Source organism: Balaenoptera musculus, unplaced genomic scaffold (genome assembly GCF_009873245.2).
Source record: "Balaenoptera musculus isolate JJ_BM4_2016_0621 unplaced genomic scaffold, mBalMus1.pri.v3 scaffold_56_arrow_ctg1, whole genome shotgun sequence".
Lineage (NCBI taxonomy): Eukaryota > Metazoa > Chordata > Mammalia > Artiodactyla > Balaenopteridae > Balaenoptera > Balaenoptera musculus.
In genome coordinates, this window is record NW_023503242.1 from 322013 (window position 1) to 341139 (window position 19127).

A 19127-nucleotide genomic window follows, 5' to 3' on the forward strand; every position below is an offset into this window, starting at 1 on the left:
TAATATATGTTCATATTAATCATACATAGGCTGATTTAGTTAGTGACATCCTTGGCAAGAAGAAAAGCGAAGATTATAGAAATCAGAAGAACTGAGAACTTGAAAATCTTTGAGAAAACTCCATGCCCACGATGTAAATGGAGAGAAGTACGTGAAGGGCTCCTGGCTAGGGCTGTTCACAGAGCTTTTCTAGGCCCCCTGTTTACTGGGTCAAGAGTGAATCAGGGCACCCCAGATGTCTGGATAAAAACAGCAGCCTAGGGGCCAGGGCCCAGCCCCCCTGGACAATGCCTGCCCTTCTTTCACCACATTGCAGTGGCCCAGCCCGCCCGTGCATCACCTCCTCACTTACACTCCAGTGAACAAACGTTACCACTTCTCCTACACAATGAAGTGTGCGTGTTGCAGAAGAATTAGCACCTACCAAATAGTGACAAACATCTAAAAACTACAGAGAGAGGGAGAAGGAGAGATAGATGGACAAATAGTTAAGCATGTCACACTTTTAGACTATAATGTAAAAATTATGAAAATAGAAAGTAATGTTAAAACTGTTTAACACTTAGTTTTATTTTTACCAATGCCTTCATTAAACAATTTATCAGTCATCTAAGTACAGTAGATTCTAAATCATAAAATAGGATTTTAATTTTGAAGTACTGTAGTTTTCTACATTTCCAAAATGTACCTTAAAATCATCCAATGTCTTCTTAACCAAAGCAGACATTTGTTGCATATTCAAAGACCCTGTCAGAATGTTCCCGGAGTTTAGGGAGGAGTTTCCTGGAATATCATCTGCCCTTCCCCTGTTGCCAGAAGAGTGTTTATAAATGGATGTTAGTTTTGAGAGAGCTTGGTGAACTCGTTCAGCTCCTACACATGCAGAAACTGTTTGTTGACCAACATTCTCCAGTAGGTTCAACCTGCACTTGAATGTGCCCTGAATCCCTAGCCACTAAGCAGGCCAAGAGCCTCTCTGTCTCATTACTCCCTCTGCTTCCACCCACCGGGGTCATGGGCCCACAGGATGCAGAATGGACTGGACTCTCTAGGCTACTTGTCCCCTCCTACCCTTCCCCACTCACAATCCCAGAGAAACCAAGTTCCTTGCCCTGATTTAAGGAGGAAGGAGATCCAACAACAGTGTCAGAAGAGGCACATGGGAGGGGCCCCTGCACTCCCAGAGGACTGTGGACTCATCATGTAGGGTTGGGTGTAACCTGGTGGCTGGAAGAGACTCAGGACCTGACACCTATGGGACCTCGCCTGCTGAACAGACTCAGAAGCCGTCTGTGGGCTGTGCGAGCTGAGGAACGGGGGGCGACTTGGATGGACTGGAGGTAGAGGGGAGGGATTTCCCTGTTGCAAAGCACAGGCTGTGGTCTTTCTGGGCTGGAAATATTGACAGCTCAGCACCTAATGGAGAGCGTTGGTTTGAGGTGTCTTGGTAGTAGAATTTCTTACGGAGGTGAGAGGAGATTCTGGGAGGATGCAAAACACCTCCGAGAGCCTTGGAGCACACACCCAGCCTTCTGACCCCAGCAGTGGAAGGTAGCAATTTCTTATGTTTAAAGCTGTCCCAGGTCAGGACAGCCGATTTCCCAGGGCCTGAACAGTGAAGAATACAGGTGGGTGTTGCAAAAGATGAGCAGTGTCCCTGAGCAGAGGACAGACGAGGGTTCCCTTGCAGCGAGAACACAGGCTACTGAGTCAACAGACAGTCATGAAGGGGGTGAGGCAGACATCATGCTGGAACTCACAGCAATCTTTGCCCTTGAATAAGCCCCCACAAGGGAGTGAACTGTTGGAAGAGAGAAGGGAAGATGGAGGACTGTGCAGGGCAAGCACACAGGTGAGTGTGCATGGAACACGTAGCACATCTTAGTTCCTTAGAGGGTTTTTGTTGAGAAAACAAGGACAGATCCATGCGGCAGCCCTGAAATATGGATGGTCTAGAAAGTCATTTATTTTTTTCTTGTCAAGCTTTACCTCTTCCGGGTGGAAAGGGAAAAAGAGAAAGAAAGGAAGCAAGGAAGAAAAGAATGACAAGAGATGTCCCCAAGTGTTCACTGGTTCTCCTCCATAGGGGCCTGGCAGGGTCCTCAGCAGAATACGCCCTCAGGATACCAGCACTGTACCTCATGGGGCCCCTGAGTGACTGCAGGTCCCAGGGCACTGCTTCCTTGTCCCAAGCACAACAACTTGCCTGGGGACAGCTGCCCTCTTCACTAGAGTCTCTCAGTGTCTGGAGTTCTTTTTGCTACAATGAAGGGCGCTAATAGTGGGGTCATGGTCAGTTTGGATGACGTTCAGGTTCCAAGGCAGGGCAGCATGGCTGGGCTTGTGTCCTCTGGGCCTACTGGCAGCTCCAGGTGAGTGGGGTAAGTTGGGGTCAGGCAGGGAAGCGGTACTTGATATTAGTCAACTGTAGACTTTAAATGGTTAAATTTGAAAATATATTTTTTACAAAAAAAACCTAAAAAACAAAAAACCCTGGTGGCATGTGAATGTATGTAAAATCTTATGGCTTAAAAGGAAAAATTCTTAGGCCAAACGAAGGAGTACATTACTGATACATTCTAAAACATGAGCCTCATATGCGTGATATTCAGTATAAGAAGCCAGATATAAAGAGCACATATTGTATGATTCCAGTCACATGAAATATTGAGAATAGGCATATCCGTAGAGACAGAAAGCAGATTTGCGGTGGCCACTGCCTGAGCATAGGTGGAATAGAAGAGACTAATGGGGTTTGGGTTTCTTTTTAAGGTGATGAAATGTTCTGGTATTAGTGCTGATGGTTGCACAATTTTGTGAATAGATTATAAAGCACTAAATTCTACACTTTTCAAAGGGTGAATTTTATGGTATTTGAATTATGTCTCAAGTTAAAAAATGGTGATTAATAAATGTGATTTTTAAAATAACAATGGAAACATTATCATGAGTTTTATTTGCTTCCTGCCATACTAAGCTCTGTAGATATGAAAAACGACACCCCCGCAAATGAGAACAGACACTATTTACTCACAACTTATCTATAGAGCACGGGAGTCAGCCACCACCACTGACATCAGGCTGAGACTTAGGGCACACATAAGAGTGGGGACACTTTCTGGTGGCAAAAAAAGGAAAGCATGTCCTGCTCAGAGCTTGTGATGTGGGAGGCTGGAAACAAGCTGTTAGGAAGAGGGGCGCCCTAAGTGATTACTTAGGGGAACATATTTGGCTTTCCCTGCATTTGGTTCTACATGGAAAAGACTGAAAATGACGAAGCTGTGAGTCACTGACCAAATCCTGACCCTTGGGGCCTATTGTTGCAGAGGTTGGAATCTGGTTTTCCAGATTGGTTGCTGCAGGATGTGGGGCAGGGCCTTGTGGCTGGAGGGAGAGGTTCCCGGACTTCCAGGTGGAGTTAGAAAATTCTGCATCCCAAAACCCTCCTTCATCATCTTCAATCAATCAGATACGCTGTGGATAGATAAACTTGAATCAATGTTTTCAAAATTAACTGCAAACAGAATTGGAAATGACTAATGTACAATATAATGACATATTAAAAGGCAAATATCAATAGAAGAATCTAACAGAATTTTATAAGTTCCTTCCAAGCAATGAATATGCTCAATTAAAATCATACGCTCATGAACTGCAGTATTTGGTAGTACATATCTGTGTGAAAAGAATTTTCAAATATGAAATATTTAAACTATGCAAAATCGCCTTATAATTCAGGATTAACAACTGAAATTTTGATGATAGGAATCTGTAATAAGCTAAATGGCAACCCCCTTGCAAAATAATTCCATTTTTCTCATTAGCAGATTTGTATCACAAAAAATTGTACTAAATATATTTTAAATTTCATAAATCAACATTTTGTGAAAAAAACTTCAAACGATAGTAATTATTACAGTAATGTCGATTTACTATAAACATTAGGATTTCTCATTTCACTAATGTTCACATTGTAGTGAATCTCACAACAAAGAAAATATTAATTCATTAAATTCTCTTCTTGCCCCAATACCAAAATCCGGCCATCTGGTCGACCTTGCGCTGCAGACGCCAAGTGACGTGCAACTGGTGTGAACCTCAACAGGAAGGATCCAGATCGCACACCGGCGAAGGCGCACCGCCACGCCCCTGACACCCGTCCTCGACTCAGGCCATCATCGGTCCCATTTCTCGCCCTGGGGGATCCTCCCATCCGCCCGCGCGTCTGTAGGCCGTTCCATGTCTGCAGAGCTTCTCCAGAGAAGCTACCGACAACCGCGCCCACCCAGGAGCGCAGCCAGGCTCGTGTCTCCTCCCGACCATCACTGGATGCCCCGGGCGGTCCCTGTTTCACAAAGAGAAACGACTACGACCTACGACCACCGAAGCCTAGGAGGGACTGCTGGCCCTCCACGAGCACCCTTCCCGCTTGCCCACGACAGTCCGCCGTGAGGAGACCTGCACAAACGCAAGCGCCACGCTGATGAGGCGACCAAGGAGTGGGGGCGGGAGCTCCCCGCGTAGACGCCGGTTCAATCTGCCGGGTGGATCCAGTCTGTTGACACGGATCCCGTGCTCCTGCTTCGTGGCCAAATCCGACCCGTGATAGCCTCGAGTGGAACGCGGAGAAACTGAAGTGCCCCCCGGTGAGCAGCCCCACCGCCTCGACTGCACCGGGATGGACCCGGGTCCCCAAGCCGGCGAGGACGCACAACGGATCGTGACACACGGAGGACGACGTCGGGCACGGACATGCTCTCCTGGTCACACGTAGCAGGACGGGAGGTCTCCGCGGGCCAAGCGACACCATGGAGTGCTGGTCGACCGGCACAGACCTTCCCACAACTCTTCGAGGGAGCTCAGCGCCAGCCGCACAACACACTTTTCTCCACATTCAATCTCCGGTGAGAGCAGGACGCGCTCACCACTCCGCAGCACCGGGATGGTCGCCGCCAGCGTCGACGGCCTCCCGGAACTCTGCCCCGCGCCTAGCGGGTGAGTCACATCCCTCGCGAAGATCGCCGAAGCTCAGGAGGGAAGGGACAATATAAAAGCGGCCGCCAGGTGGCTCCCGACAACGAGCTCGAACGTCTGCGGGATGGATTCTGATCGCTGGGCGAAGAGGGATCAGCTCCGACCGCCCAAACCCTCGAGCTCCTCTCGGGGCGTCCGCCTCGGAGCTAACTGTCGGTTCGGCTCAGCACGGCACGACGCGACCCCAGCAGCCGACAAGGCTGGGAAGATTTGGGCAGGAGGCTGCCGCGAAGGAGACGCACTCCTCACGCTAATGTGGAGAATTCTGCAGTCGGAACCCTGACTCTGCAAACCTGGGTTCCCTTAGTGCCCAGCCTCTTACCTGCTTATCAGGAGACCTTAGCAATTCACTTGCTTGCTCCAATTATCTCTGCCCACCCTACACCTGTGCAGCTCTTCTCTCCATGAGCCTAGAGGTGCTTTCCCAAGGAAAAGACATCCCCATGCCATTGCAGGTAGGAGCCAAGGAGACAACTGAACATTTGCATCTGGACCTATTAGAGAAATTTTATGTATCCAACGCAGGAAGATACAAGACTGACAGAGTCTTATAACTTTAGCACCACATGGTCATGGTTTTCATGAAACACTGACGCACACTCGGCAAGTTAAGGGGTGCCAGGAAGAAGAAAGACACGCACACACGCACACACACAAGCACACACACACACACATCCCTGGGTCTAATAGGAACACTTACCAGGGCTGCCAATGGGGGGATCAGAAAGCCCATTGTTGCCACTTCTGGGGTTCCCTGGGCTAGAACCTCAACTCATTCAGGCAGATCCTGGTTGTTTTATTGATATCACTGTGGCGGAGTGAGGTCTTGGAGCTCCCCAGACTGGTTTGCTGTCCAGTGCTCTACATTTTGTTCTGTGTACTATGCCCCTTCTCCTCCATACACAGTCCAAATTAAGAGAATAAGAATCTGCAGACCGTTCATTCAACTTTCTAAATTGAATGAAGGTTAAGAACACAAAGGAAAAGGGTTATGTGAAAAACTTTGTTAAGGAACTTACGTTTATCTTTTTGAAGCTATCAAAATGTTTATGAGTAGTCTGTAAAAAGTTAATCTTTTTAAAATTAGGAAAAATAAATGATTCTTTATTGCTATCTCTCACCAAACCCCCACTCACACCAGCACCTATAACACAGGACTCACCTGATGAAACGCCTGCTCCCCACTGGCTTAGAGATTTCTGTTCTGAGTCATTCTCTATCCCCTGTGTTCACAGCATTCCTAAGTCCACTGCAGCCAGTAACATGATGAAGGAGGACACTGAGCCCAAGGGAGGACCTTTAAAAAAAGAGAGGGTAAAAACCTCTCCCGTCTTCTGTGAGTTCACAGCCTTAATGGAGGCTGGAACAAGTGAAAGTAAATGTTGGGAAAGAGAGTATTTCTACATTGGTCCCTGACCTGCCATATCCCTAACAGGGTGGTGAACATAACTGGCGTTAATATTTCCTGGGTGCACTTAGGAGATCCGGAACCAAAGTAGAAACCTGACCATTTGGCAAAACATGGATCAATTTAGGAATCAAAGTAAGTTTTTTTCTCACCTGTTGTTTCATTATCAGGAACTCTGCCACCACCTGTCCTCCTCTGCTTCCTTATGCAGGGGCAATCCGAAAATCAATCAGGTAAATCTGAGGAAAGAGAAAGCAGCCTTGAGAACCCAGCCTTTCAGAGTATTGTTAGATACACCAGGCATGAATCCCTAACCACTCAACTGGGAATGAACCCTCCAACCTAACCCACAGGCATGCACAGACAGAAGGAAGGCTTTTTCTTCCCATGGTCAAAAACAAGGCTGCATTGCTTACTCGGCATGTAAGGAGGATATAATATCCCCATTTTGCAGAAAACAATGCAAATTATGGGGTGTTATACTTTGATTCGACTTACTGTTCAGAGTTATTATTTTATTAATATTCAGTTCCTAGGATTAACACTTATACCCAGGTAACCCTTACCATGGTCTCCTGGAGAGTCTTGTCTCCACAGCAAGGACACCTCTCGCAAAATTCTCATTTAATAATTCTTGGTGAAAGGCACCAACATTTGTTTTCCAACACCCATTCCAGGCCTTTAGCACACAACCTTACTTGTTGCGCCCCCCGCCACCCCAGATGCCCTTACCTTCAGTCACCTTGGTTCCTCCCCATGTGGGAATCAGCAACATCAGAGCCTCAACCCTAACTCTGCCCTCCATGACTTTGGACATGTGGCCAGGAGATTTTTTATCAATGTAATGGAGGATGGAACAATCTGAAGACCCATGTCATTTGACCTTACATGTCAAACTCTAACTTGGGCTTCAATGAAAAGGTAATTGATTAAACATAGCTCATGGATATAGTGTTTGAAACATAAAGAAGACCTAAAACTTATTCAGAAAGCTATGACCAGTGAGGGTTTACCAGATACAAAATCTGTGTGAAATCAGCAAAGTAACAGTACCTGTGAATGTAACTAACATTGGGAGATTTTCAATGAAGACCATCACTGAGGGAGCCGCCTAGAATTCACATGTAGAGAAATGACTGAATGAATATTATGTGAGTAATTTTTAACAGCCTCCCTTTCCTTGTCAATAGCAGGGATTTCATGTTGGAGAAGAGCCCACTGAATGCAACGAATATGAGGACATTTCACATACAACAACCTTAACTCCACATGTGTTATACTTTCAGCCCAAATGGGAGAGACTTCAGCCGTTATTCATCACTGAATTAACATAAGCTAATTATACTAGAGAAAAATCATGCAGATCTCAGAATGTGGAAGATTTTTAGTCACCCTCCAACCTTAGACAACATGAGAGAGTGCACCCTGGAGTGACTCTTGCAAATATCCTGAACGTGGAAAATAATTCAGCTGAAGCCTTGTATTTATACACCAACAGCTCACACTGGAGAAGACGAACCTTATAAAGGTAATGCAGCCAGAGACCTGACTTTTATTCACACCAATAAACTCACACGGGAGAGAAGCCCTATGTTTGGAATGACTGTGGAAGAGCTTTCAGTGACCATCCAACCCTTCGATGTCATGAACACATTCACACAGGAGAGAAACAACAGTGAATATCATTTATGTGAGAAAGCATTTAGTCAACGCCATGACCTTAGTCATCGGGGAGAATTCACACTGATGAGAAACCCTACAAATGCGATGAACATGGGAAAGCCTTTAAACGCAGCTCTCACGCTTATATGCTCTAGAAAACTGACAGGAGAGACTCCTTATGTTTGGAATCCATGTGGTGCAGCCTTTACCCAGAGCTCCCACTTTTATAAACACCAGAGAATTCATACAGAGTAGAAACCCTGTGTCTGTAATCAAAGATATGGAGCCTTCAGCCAGAAATTATCCCTTTTAAACCACCAGGAATGTCATGTGGAGAGAAACCCTGACCCTGGAATCATGGTGGAAGAGCCTAAAGTTGGAGCTCCAGACTCAGAATACACAGAGAACTCAGAGTGGGATGCATTCTTGACACAGTAGAGAAGACAGCCCAAGGTTGACTACGAGGAGAGCCCTCTTGGGGTACACCATCTAATCACTGCTGTAGAAGAAATCTGATGAAATGAATGCTAGAGTTCCATTAGTCATGGAGTCATTGGATATGAGAGGGTTCACACTGAAAAAATAGTCTCAGTGTAATGAAGGAAGGACATTCATCAGTGATTCCTTATTCCTGAGTGAACAAGAAAGTGCTCACACTGAGGAGATGCCAATTCTAAAGACAGTGTGGAAAATCTTTCACTTGCTCTTCATATCAAAAAACTCATACTGGGGCTTCCCTGGTGGCGCAGTGGTTGAGAATCCGCCTGCCAATGCAGGGGACACGGGTTCGAGCCCTGGTCTGGGAAGATCCCACATGCCGCGGAGCAACTAGGCCCGTGAGCCACAACTACTGAGCCTGCGCGTCTGGAGCTTGTGCTCCGCAACAGGGGAGGCCGCGATAGTGAGAGGCCCGCGCACCGCGATGAAGAGTGGCCCCCACTTGCCGCAACTAGAGAAAGCCCTCGCACAGAAACGAAGACCCAACACAGCCATAAATAAAATAAATAAATAAATAAATAAACCCAAAGTTAAAAAAAAAACAAAAATACTCATACTGGGAAAATAGTCTATAAAGAATGTGTTAGCATGCAATTGAGACAATAATTAAGTCCTTCAGCAATTGTCTTTTTATTAAATATACAATATGAAGATGTAGATGGTGAAGGGTTTTGAGAAGTGCTGAAAGCAATATTCAGTATCAAGTAAGAAGAAACGAAGCAAACCTGCTTCAGTAGATCAGTATTTGCAAATATGTAAGCACTACTGAGTGGGTATGTGTCATTCAAAATCATGAAATATTGGGATGAGTAAGAATGGGCCTGTTTTCTGTTAATCCTCTGTCACTGTTGATCAGTTAGACACTTTCTGTCTTTATAAAATTATAACCATAATTACAAAGACTGGGATCAATCAGGAAACAACCTTGAATGTTAACTGAAAATGCAAAACATAGTATGATGTGTGTTAACGCTTACGTTAGCGTCCAAATATGTGTATACAGGTTCAGGATGAATGGCTTCAAGGATAAATACACACATACATTGTGATTAACCTCTGCTGCTTCATTTAATTCTATTACTTAACTTTCATTTACAATTTCCCACATGACTTTAAAAAAGAATTATATATTAATTATATTTAAACAAAGGTGAATATTTGTGGGTACATGGACAGGAAGAACTCAAGAATTCAGAGTCAGACGGTGGTTTAATCCCTACTTAGCATTTTGTAGCCAAGGGTTTCTTTGTTCGTTTTGTCCAAGAAGAAAAGATAGATATCTTCAGGACTGAGAAGGTGAAAGATCTTTGCAGACATAAAAAGAGTTGTACTTTAAGGATGTATTCAAACAATAAGGGTTGCATATACTAAATCATGTAAACACAAAGGAGATCCCTCAGAGAACCACTGGTAAGTCTACCTTTAAAGCTTTACTCTTTGATCTAGAAAAATGGTACTAAAAAAAGTTCCGGGAGAAAGATCAGCATAGAGACAGTGTCTATTTTGTCAATTAAACCTTCAAGAAGGCTAGCTAGGGAGAGCGTACAGGCTGCATGATGAGTTCCGGCCCTTTTTCAGTTCAATTTCTTTTTCTTTGTTGACCAAAACTTTCGTTATAGCCCTGAGGTCCATTGAAGTCTAATGGGTTGAGAAATGGTATTCTCGGGCCTATAAAGCCCACCATGGGGACTTTCCTAGCATTCCAGAGGTTAAGACTTCACCTTCCAATGCAGGGAGTGCCGATTCAATCCCTGGTCGGGGAGCTAAGATCTCACATTGCTCACAGCCAAAAAACCAAAATATAAAACAGTAACAATATTGTAACAAATTCAATAAAAGCCTTTAAAGATGGTCCACATCAAAAAAAAAATCTTAAAAAAATATTTTTTAAAAAACCCCAAGATATTAGCTGCAACATTACTGTGTGTACATGCATCTGAGTGCACACACACACACCCATGCAAGGGAGGGACACTGTAACAGCTAACTGATCATAAACGGGAAATGCGACTCAGGAATTATTGGCATAAAAGTTTCATGCAGGAGAGAAATATGCTAAATCACCTTGTTCATTCATTTATCAACTTTTCAATTATTAAATATTTAATGAGAACTTCCAACATTTCAGAACTTGGATTGTTATGATGATTAAACTGTAAAGAACACAACACCTTTTTCTTCTGTATTCTAATGCAGGTAATAAGAATAAATTGCAAAATAAAATTTCTGACATTAAAAAAAAGACATGTTCCTACATTGTATAGTTACAAAATATCACTACTAGTCTACAATAAAAAGTTGGCACTTCATAAAATAAAATTGACATTTAATACAGTCTCAATTCTGGAACTCTGAAAGGTTATATATTTTTAGAAAGACTGGGTAGTAAAAATATTTTACAAAATTCTCAATTTTGGAAAAACTAGTCTGCATGAATTGGGGAGAGCAAAGCTAGACTTCTTGTCTTAAGATCCAGGTTTGCTGTTCTCTATATTCCAAAATAAGTACTTTTAAAATTGTTAGAATTCAAAACTATATATTTGAAAATCAGTAACGATTTTTATAAGGATAACAATTCTGCTGTACGTTCCTCTTAAAATTACTTTCATCATAGATTTTATTCAAATTTCAACCGGTTAACATTTTGAAGGATAACAGACAAGAGGATTGCTATCTTGCTCTTTATATTGGACTCTTAATTTCTGTCTATATTTTTTGATAATCTGAAACAATCCAAAATAACACATTATTATCATAAAATCCAGAATTTCCCTGTGTGTTCTGTAGTGTATATAGTCCCAATGCGATTATATACACTATTGGTAAATTTGAACTTAAGTGTTTTCCTAAATGCAAAATAAAAATCTAAAAATGCATTTACCTATGTGTTTCATTATGCAATAATGCCCTTTTAAGAAAGAAATGGCTTACCAGATGCAAGAATACCTGGAAGTTGCATAATATGTTTTTATATTTAATAACAGAAAATAAGGTAATAAGTGATATTTTGTTGTTATATATTTTTATATTCTTATGTAAATTACATATTCATTGCTTCATCAATGTGATTGTTTTCTAGTTTATTTAACTCTAGTGTGAAGTATAGTGCATTAACTCTTGATAGTTTTCTATGAGAAAATGATTCTTGCTGAAATTCTCCATGATCAGTTAACTTTGGTAAACAACACTGCCACAGTCAACAGATGTCGCCAAACCAAAATTTTAAGTAAATACTTCTATGGCTTACAATGTCTTATTTTGAGGCTCAGAAATATCTAGCAGTTTTGGCAGTTGATGCTAATTCAGATGGGTGCTAGGTTTTAGTTACACTAATTTGTGATTATTTCTTAGATAAAAATAAAAAAATCTGCAGGTGGATTCCCTTCCTCAAGGCAGGAATAATTGTGAATTAGTGTTTGTTCTAACTGAGATTACTGAGAGTAATGTAACATATTTACTTCTACCTAAAGTTTGTTTCCAGGGACAAAATTCGCTAAAAGTTTAACTGTTTTAAAAGTATAAATTCCAACATACATGTTTCAAAAAAATTTATTTTCCCACTTTTCTAGAACAGGGTTTGGCAAACTTGTGTAAAGGACCAGAGAGTAAATATTTTAGATTCGTCATATGATGTCTGTTGTTTCTATTCAGCTCAGTCATTGTAGCCAAAAAGCAGCTACAGTAAAATGTAAATAAAGGAGTATAAATGTGTTTCAATAAAACATTATTTATAGACAAGGAAATTTGAATGCTATATAATTTTCGTGTGTTGCAAATAGTCATTTTGTGAATTATTTTCAACCATTTAAAAATATAAAAACAATTCTTAGCTTGCAGTTCCTACCAGCCAAGCTGGGTGTGGCAGTTGGCAGATGGGATGTAGGAGGCAATGGCCTGTTCTCACGAGTTACAGTGCAAACATCCCTCCTTAGAGACCAGCATTCCAAAACGAATTGATTGTACTAGCCCTGCGCCAGAAAATATGAAAACTAAAATCAAAACAAAAAACAAATTACCAAAATCTGCCCAAGATGTGAGGGGATAAATTCCTCCCCCAGGGTGCCCGCCTCTGCTCATGTATGGTCCCCTCGTGTTGGCGTCCCCAGTCACCAGCAGTGAGTGAGACTGTCCTGCCCCTGTGCTCCCTGTCTGGCTGCGTGCAGGGGGCCAAAGAATTCTGAGCAATAGTTACTTGCTGGGCACAGTTCCTCATCCATCAATTCACCACTAAGTTCTGTGGCTCCCAGAAGGACAGAAAGCAGCCTTACCAGCTCCACCCCTGGCTTGGAGTCCAGCCGCTCCGAGTCCAGCTTTTCTGAGGGCTAATGGCCAGCGGAGTCTGGCAGCTGTTGTGGGTTCTGTGCACCCAAAGGGGGTTGGGGCCGTGACCTGTTCTTCAGCCTCACGGCCAGCTCCAGCGGATGACTCTGACAGTTCAAGTCACCAAACATCGTGTTTTGACAGGGGACAGAACACCTTCTACACATCATTTATAAAGAACATTTCTTTCGCCCAGGATGGGAAATCTGGGCCCTTTCACACCAAAGACAAGGATCAAAGAAGTAGCACGCGGGGTGCAGTGTGTAGTTGACCCCCACGTTGTTGTTCCAGTGCCGGCCCTGCGCGCAGCATGCAGACAGTGAAGCGGCGATGCTCTTTCTCCTGATGACACATTTATGCAATTGATTCCAGACTCACATTTTCTCTTTAGGATCAGATGGATGTTATATGCTCTCCCCCTTGCTTGCATGTTTGTGTGTGTGCGTGTGCATGTACACAGACAGGAACACAGACACACAAAGGTTGCAGGCAACATCCCATGCTTTATAGACCCCTACAATACCATGCTTTCACCCATTAGACGTCAGTGGGCTTTAGGATTATAATGAATGTTTTTAGGCCTACAAAGTAAAAGCAATTTATCTGAAGAGGAGCCAGACCTTCAGGAGCCAGACCTTCATGCAACCCCTACCATCTCCAAATATGAAAATGGAACTCTCTATGTCTGCAATGATTCATTTTATTTTATCTTACCTTATTTTATTTATTGGGGTATAGTTGCTTTACATTGTTGTGTTTTTGGAATGATCTTCCAACTTCTCGGTTTTGACATATCTATCTGTTCTTGGTGGGGAAAAAAACCTTTTGGCTAAAAAATTCTGATGTAGGAATAAATCCCTGTCTAACTGAATTCTTTGGCTTTTCATGGCCGGGTCTACAAATTTTCCAGGACTAGGACTCTTGTGAAAAGTTAAATTTATTTGTAATTCAATTTTAAGTTATAAGGGGCACATTAAGTGAAAATATAAAAGGAATAAAATAATTGAAGCACCAGGTTTTACAGTGTTTCAAGAGAGAGTGTTTCTGACGTTGTGAGTTCATCAGTGTGAATAAAAGTTAAGGCACTGCTGAAGTGTGTCCCACATTTATCACATTAAGGTTTCTCTCCAGTGTGAGTTTCTGGTGTATTTAAATGTGAGGCTCCAGTTAACTATCTTCCACATTTATAACATATATAGGAGTTCACTTCAAGGTGAGTTTTCTCATGTCATCTAAGGTTACAGCATTGCCTGAAAGCGTTCCCACATTGATAAGACCTGCATGGTTTCACTCCAGTATAAATTAGCTTATGCTAATTCAATGATGAATAAAGGCTGAAGGCTCTTCCAAATTGATTGCAAGCATAGGGTTTCTGTCCTGTGAGAGGCCACTCATGTGGCGTGAAAGTTGAGTTCTATGTGAAATCTCCTCAGATTTGTTACATTCAGTGGGCTCTCCTCCAGTGTGAAGTCTCTGCTATTGATAAGGAAAAGAAAGACTGTTAAAAGTTTGCTCACATAAAATTCATTTCTTTAGTTCTCTACACATGAATTCTAGGCTGCTCCCTCAGTGATGGTCTCCACTAACTACGCCCCCACCATGGTACTTATATTCACATAGAGTCTCACTTTGCTGAGTTCACATAGATTTTTCTATTTCGTAGCCTCTCACTGCCATCGTTTTCTGATTAAGTTTTATGTCTTCTTTATTTTTCAAACACTATATACATGAGCTACATTTAAGCAACTGCCCTTTTGAGACTCAAGGTACGGTTTGTCTTTGGGGCAATATGGTTCCAAATGCAAACTATTCAAAACCCTCTGCTGGGCCTGCCTTTAAGTCCACTTTCAGTCAGGTGGTTGTGCTGAATTCCTCTTACGCTAAGATCATGTCTCTAATGTGGACAGTGGAGTTCATCCCCATAAACTTACTGTTGAACTTCAGATAAATGGGTTCTTCCTGAAGCTACCATCTGTGAACATGTTTAAAATATTGATCTTTAACACAGAGAAAAGGTATGAAATGGAGGAATATACCAGTAATTGGAAACATATTATAGGATATTGACAATTAGAATATATCTTTAAGGGTAAAAGAAACGAAAAATAAAATGGGCGGGATGTTGGCGACATCAAGATGAGGAAAAACGCTGAAAGGGAGGGACTGAAACAATGGGCGCTGCGTTGAAGTTTAGCACCAGTAACAACAGAGCCATCCTTTCCTCTAAGGCCAAGGAATATGCAGAAGGTTAGATTAATAAGATTGATACGTTCACAGAATTGTGGCACTATAGGAGGGATTTTTCTATATTGACTTCAACAGGATTCCAGAGACATTTCACTCAGAGAAACCTGCAATTGACATTACCCCAGTTCTGGATGAAGTTCACAGTCACATGTCTTGAAAGTCACTGATTCCTAAAAACATGCTGGACTTTCTGGTTCAGGCTGCCCCATGTCCCCAAATGTCCAGAGGTGATGGTCGAGGATGACAGTACTGAGAAAATGCAGCTGTGTGTATCGAAAGCTCAAACGCTGTTTGACTTCAAGTCCAATATTCCTCTGGGCTGACTTGGCGTATGCCTTTCAGATGCATCACAGAGATGGGCACACTCTGAATACAGAGTGACTTTCATGATAAAGGAACATCACATGTGGGGTGGTGTGAAATAACCTGCATAGTCCACAACAGAATGTTAATTCTGAGCTGACTGGAAATTAAAAAGTGCGTACTTGGGAATTCATAAATATCCTTTCTACCCACTACTTTCAGTTAAATCTACAGACTAAGCCCAAGGCAGGCAATATACATGTTCCGCCACTTATCAGCAGTGACTACAGGCAAAGTATTCCCCAATACAATCCTCACTGTTCTCATGTGGGAAATACTTTAATAACCTCTCAAGAGAGTTGAGTGATTAAATGAGCTGACATGACATGTCTGAACATAACAAAACCCAATAAATAAAAGCTACAGGTGAATTAGTCATTAAAAAGTCAGAGAGCCTTGATGCAATGTCCAACATTTTGTGAGAGTGAACAGACTGTATATACAACATGGGGTCCGCAGTTGCTGTCTACTTAACCTCGACACATATCATGCATTCATCACCAGATATGAGGACAGACGGGCTCAACTTCACAAGCCAGTGGTCTCGGGGCTGCCAAACGGTAAGATAAACCCTGACTGACCTTTCCTGTGGGTTGAGGTCCCTCTTTCCCTCCTCGTTTCCTGGGACCTCACCGCTTTGACTATCATTGTGTCTCCTGTAGCTTCCTCCTGTCTTCCCTGCTCACAGACTAATAGGAGACTCTTGATGGTTCAGGCCTCTCCAGAGCTTCAAATATGGCCATAGTATCCTAAGTTTTCCTCTACCTACTATATCCTCCTCAATGCACCAATTAAGGAGAAAATGCTTTCTGTAAAGTGCTTCCAGTTTCTGAACAAAGGTTACCTAAACAGGGGGAAAATGGCTGGTTTGGAACAAGAATGAAAGGGAATATTTTGTTTTGACTTTTTAGAGTTTTCAAAATTGACAATTGTATTCTGAGAAAACAGATTAAAAATGGGAGAAAAAAAAAAAAGCAAAACTGGCTCCACTCTTCCCTCTGGGCCAGTCCTGCTGAATGGCTTCTCTTTCTCCTGCCCCCTCAGCCCTGCACAGCTCTCTAGCCAGCACCTCTGACCCTGGACGTATTGAACTTACCCGTCCACATACCTCCTCCCCTACCAGGCCTTGAACTTCTGCTTTTGCTCATCCCTCCACTTGTGTCCATCACATGACAGAGCTCACTGCATCACAGACTCGCTTATGGAGTGAGTCACACCCCTGTCAAGACCATGGCTGAGAGGAGAGAAATATAACCTCTCATGTGCCCTCTTTACCATCACTGCCTTCATGGAGTCTGGAAAACGTCGGTGTAAATGTTGGAAAGGAGACGGTTGCTGTATTAGCGCTTGCCCTGCTCCACGATCCTCACAGAGATGCCAGATGACAGGACTAGTGCTCAGAGCCTTGACTCCCTCCTGGATACACGTACAGCACTCAGTCCAAGTGGTGACAGCTTTCTATCCACTGGAAACAGTTACCATTTCAGGAGAAAGAGCAAGTCCCCACTCACTTGGGGACACGTTGCCAAGAACTCAGCTGTTAGTATTCTCTCTCAGAGACACTGTTTACTCTAAGCAGGAAATCGAAGGAAAGAGAAGAAAGCCATGACACTTGAATTTTATCTAGAGTTTTCAGACGTAACAGTCATGAATCCATAAACCTTTATCTGGGAGTGAAAAACCACCCCACCTGCAAATATGAAGTGGTCAACGAGAAAAGGGGAGTAATCTTGTTTCCCAGGGTCAAACTAGGAAGGCATTGGCTACTGCTTCTCATAAGGGAAATATTAGTATCCCAAAGTTACTTATTAGGAAATAAAAATCAAAGAGTATTTAAAGGTAATTAACCCATGATATTCCAAGTTATTATTCAGTTTCCTCACTGACCCCAAATGCTAGGAGAACCTCCAGTGCACTGACCCCACTCTCCTAACATCTGTGCCAACCTGTCTTCATGTTTATTCCAAATTAATCAAATTAAGTAATTTCAACATATAGTTATGAAGACCAACAATTTCCATGTTCCTCTTTTCATATTCCTTCCAATTTCATCACATCTGCTGATCAAGTTTCCAGTCTTGGAGGGCTCCAACTACCTGCTTCTTCCATGACTGAATCTAACTAGGATATTAAATCTGCTGGGGTTCAGAAATCGCCCAAAATCTTCCAAATATCTCTGGCCATTGTACTATATCTAGATAATTAAGTCCTATTCTATGTCTCACAAATATTTCAGACTTTCTCCATTTCTTGTGATTTTTAATCATACTCAGTAGTTTCCTTACTTTCCACAAAGGGAATGACCTTCTACTAGACAGATTAATCAGATAAAATGAGGAAATTCTTCAGCTCACTGTCACAAAATCTGCAAATATTCCTCATTGTTGACTCCCAAGCCCATAGGAAGAATTGAAGAATCATCTATTCCTTGGCCAAGCCCAATTTCTCCAATTGTATTCTTTTCTCTCCTGCATCCCTGGAAACGTCAGGTAATTGATTATAATTTAAGTATTATTTACCTTGCTATTAAAATACAAATGCTTTAAAACACTAAAAATATCTTCCTTGAATGTTTGATATCATCAGAAAACACCAGTCTTTATGTAAAGCCACACAAAACCCACAGCCTGATGGACTGTTTGTAGGTTAAACCCATTTATATAAAGACTGATCCTCTTGCTGCAAATTCTCTTCCCAGAACTGGCCACAATTCACAAAACAGTGAGACATCTGGCCCAAGGCATCAAGATTGCTTTCGGAGGCTTTTAGAATATTAGCAAATTAAAGGAATCACTTATACTTTCCTTACATGTATCTAAGTTTTTAACCTGTTGAGAAGGAAAAGCTTGTGTTAGGGAAGTTATTTCTGGATTAGATTTATCCTAATTGGCATCCAGATTAAAGGAGTTCTTTCTTCATGATTATAAAATATATGAGGTTATCAAATCTATTAACAGGAACCCACAGACAATTCTATGCCTGATTCTATAGAAAGAGACTAAAACTTTGAACTCAGGAGTGTGGTAGTTGCATACTTAAGTAAAGACACAAACACAGTTTTCCCATACATTTTGTTTCTGGTGATTACTAAAGAAAAATTTCCCCAGGAGGAAACAAAGTCATTTATTAGTCAAGGAATTTTAAATCTAAAGATGGTTATTTAATTTGATTAAAGACCTTTGGTCACAGGCCATCTGAGAGTAGATTAGGTTACTGTGTAAATGGAATTTCTGTGGATTTACAATTCATAAGTAATATTCAAGTGTAACTTGCTTTATGACTCTACAGTTGACTTTTATGCAATTAGTCCAGAGAGGAAAACGGGAAAAAAAGAAAAGAAAAAAAAAAAAACAGACAAGTAGAGATATCGTGAAATATTAGATGTGTTGTCTGTAGGTTCTATTCAAGACAACAGGGAAAGGAGAGTTACTTAGCTAGTGATTTAAAGAAGGAATCTCTGAGGCACTGACATTTAACCTGAAAGTGAAGCAGTGTAATTGTAGCTGGAACTATGTATGTGGATATCAGGGAGGAGATGAACAGAGATGAGAGCACTCATTGTAGAGCTAAAATCGATGCTTGGTTCTGTTTGTGT

At 42.2% G+C, this 19127-nt stretch overlaps 1 long non-coding RNA gene across 1 annotated transcript; it reads right to left on the reverse strand.

Moving 5' to 3' along the window:
• Nucleotides 1-2936: 2936 nt before the first annotated feature.
• Nucleotides 2937-7315, reverse strand: LOC118889499. The gene is made up of 4 exons (XR_005018548.1): nucleotides 7175-7315; nucleotides 6595-6681; nucleotides 6197-6331; nucleotides 2937-3474 (listed from the first exon to the last, which is right to left on the reverse strand). It is a non-coding gene; the product is annotated as an uncharacterized LOC118889499 (long non-coding RNA).
• Between the last annotated feature and the right edge of the window lie 11812 nt (nucleotides 7316-19127).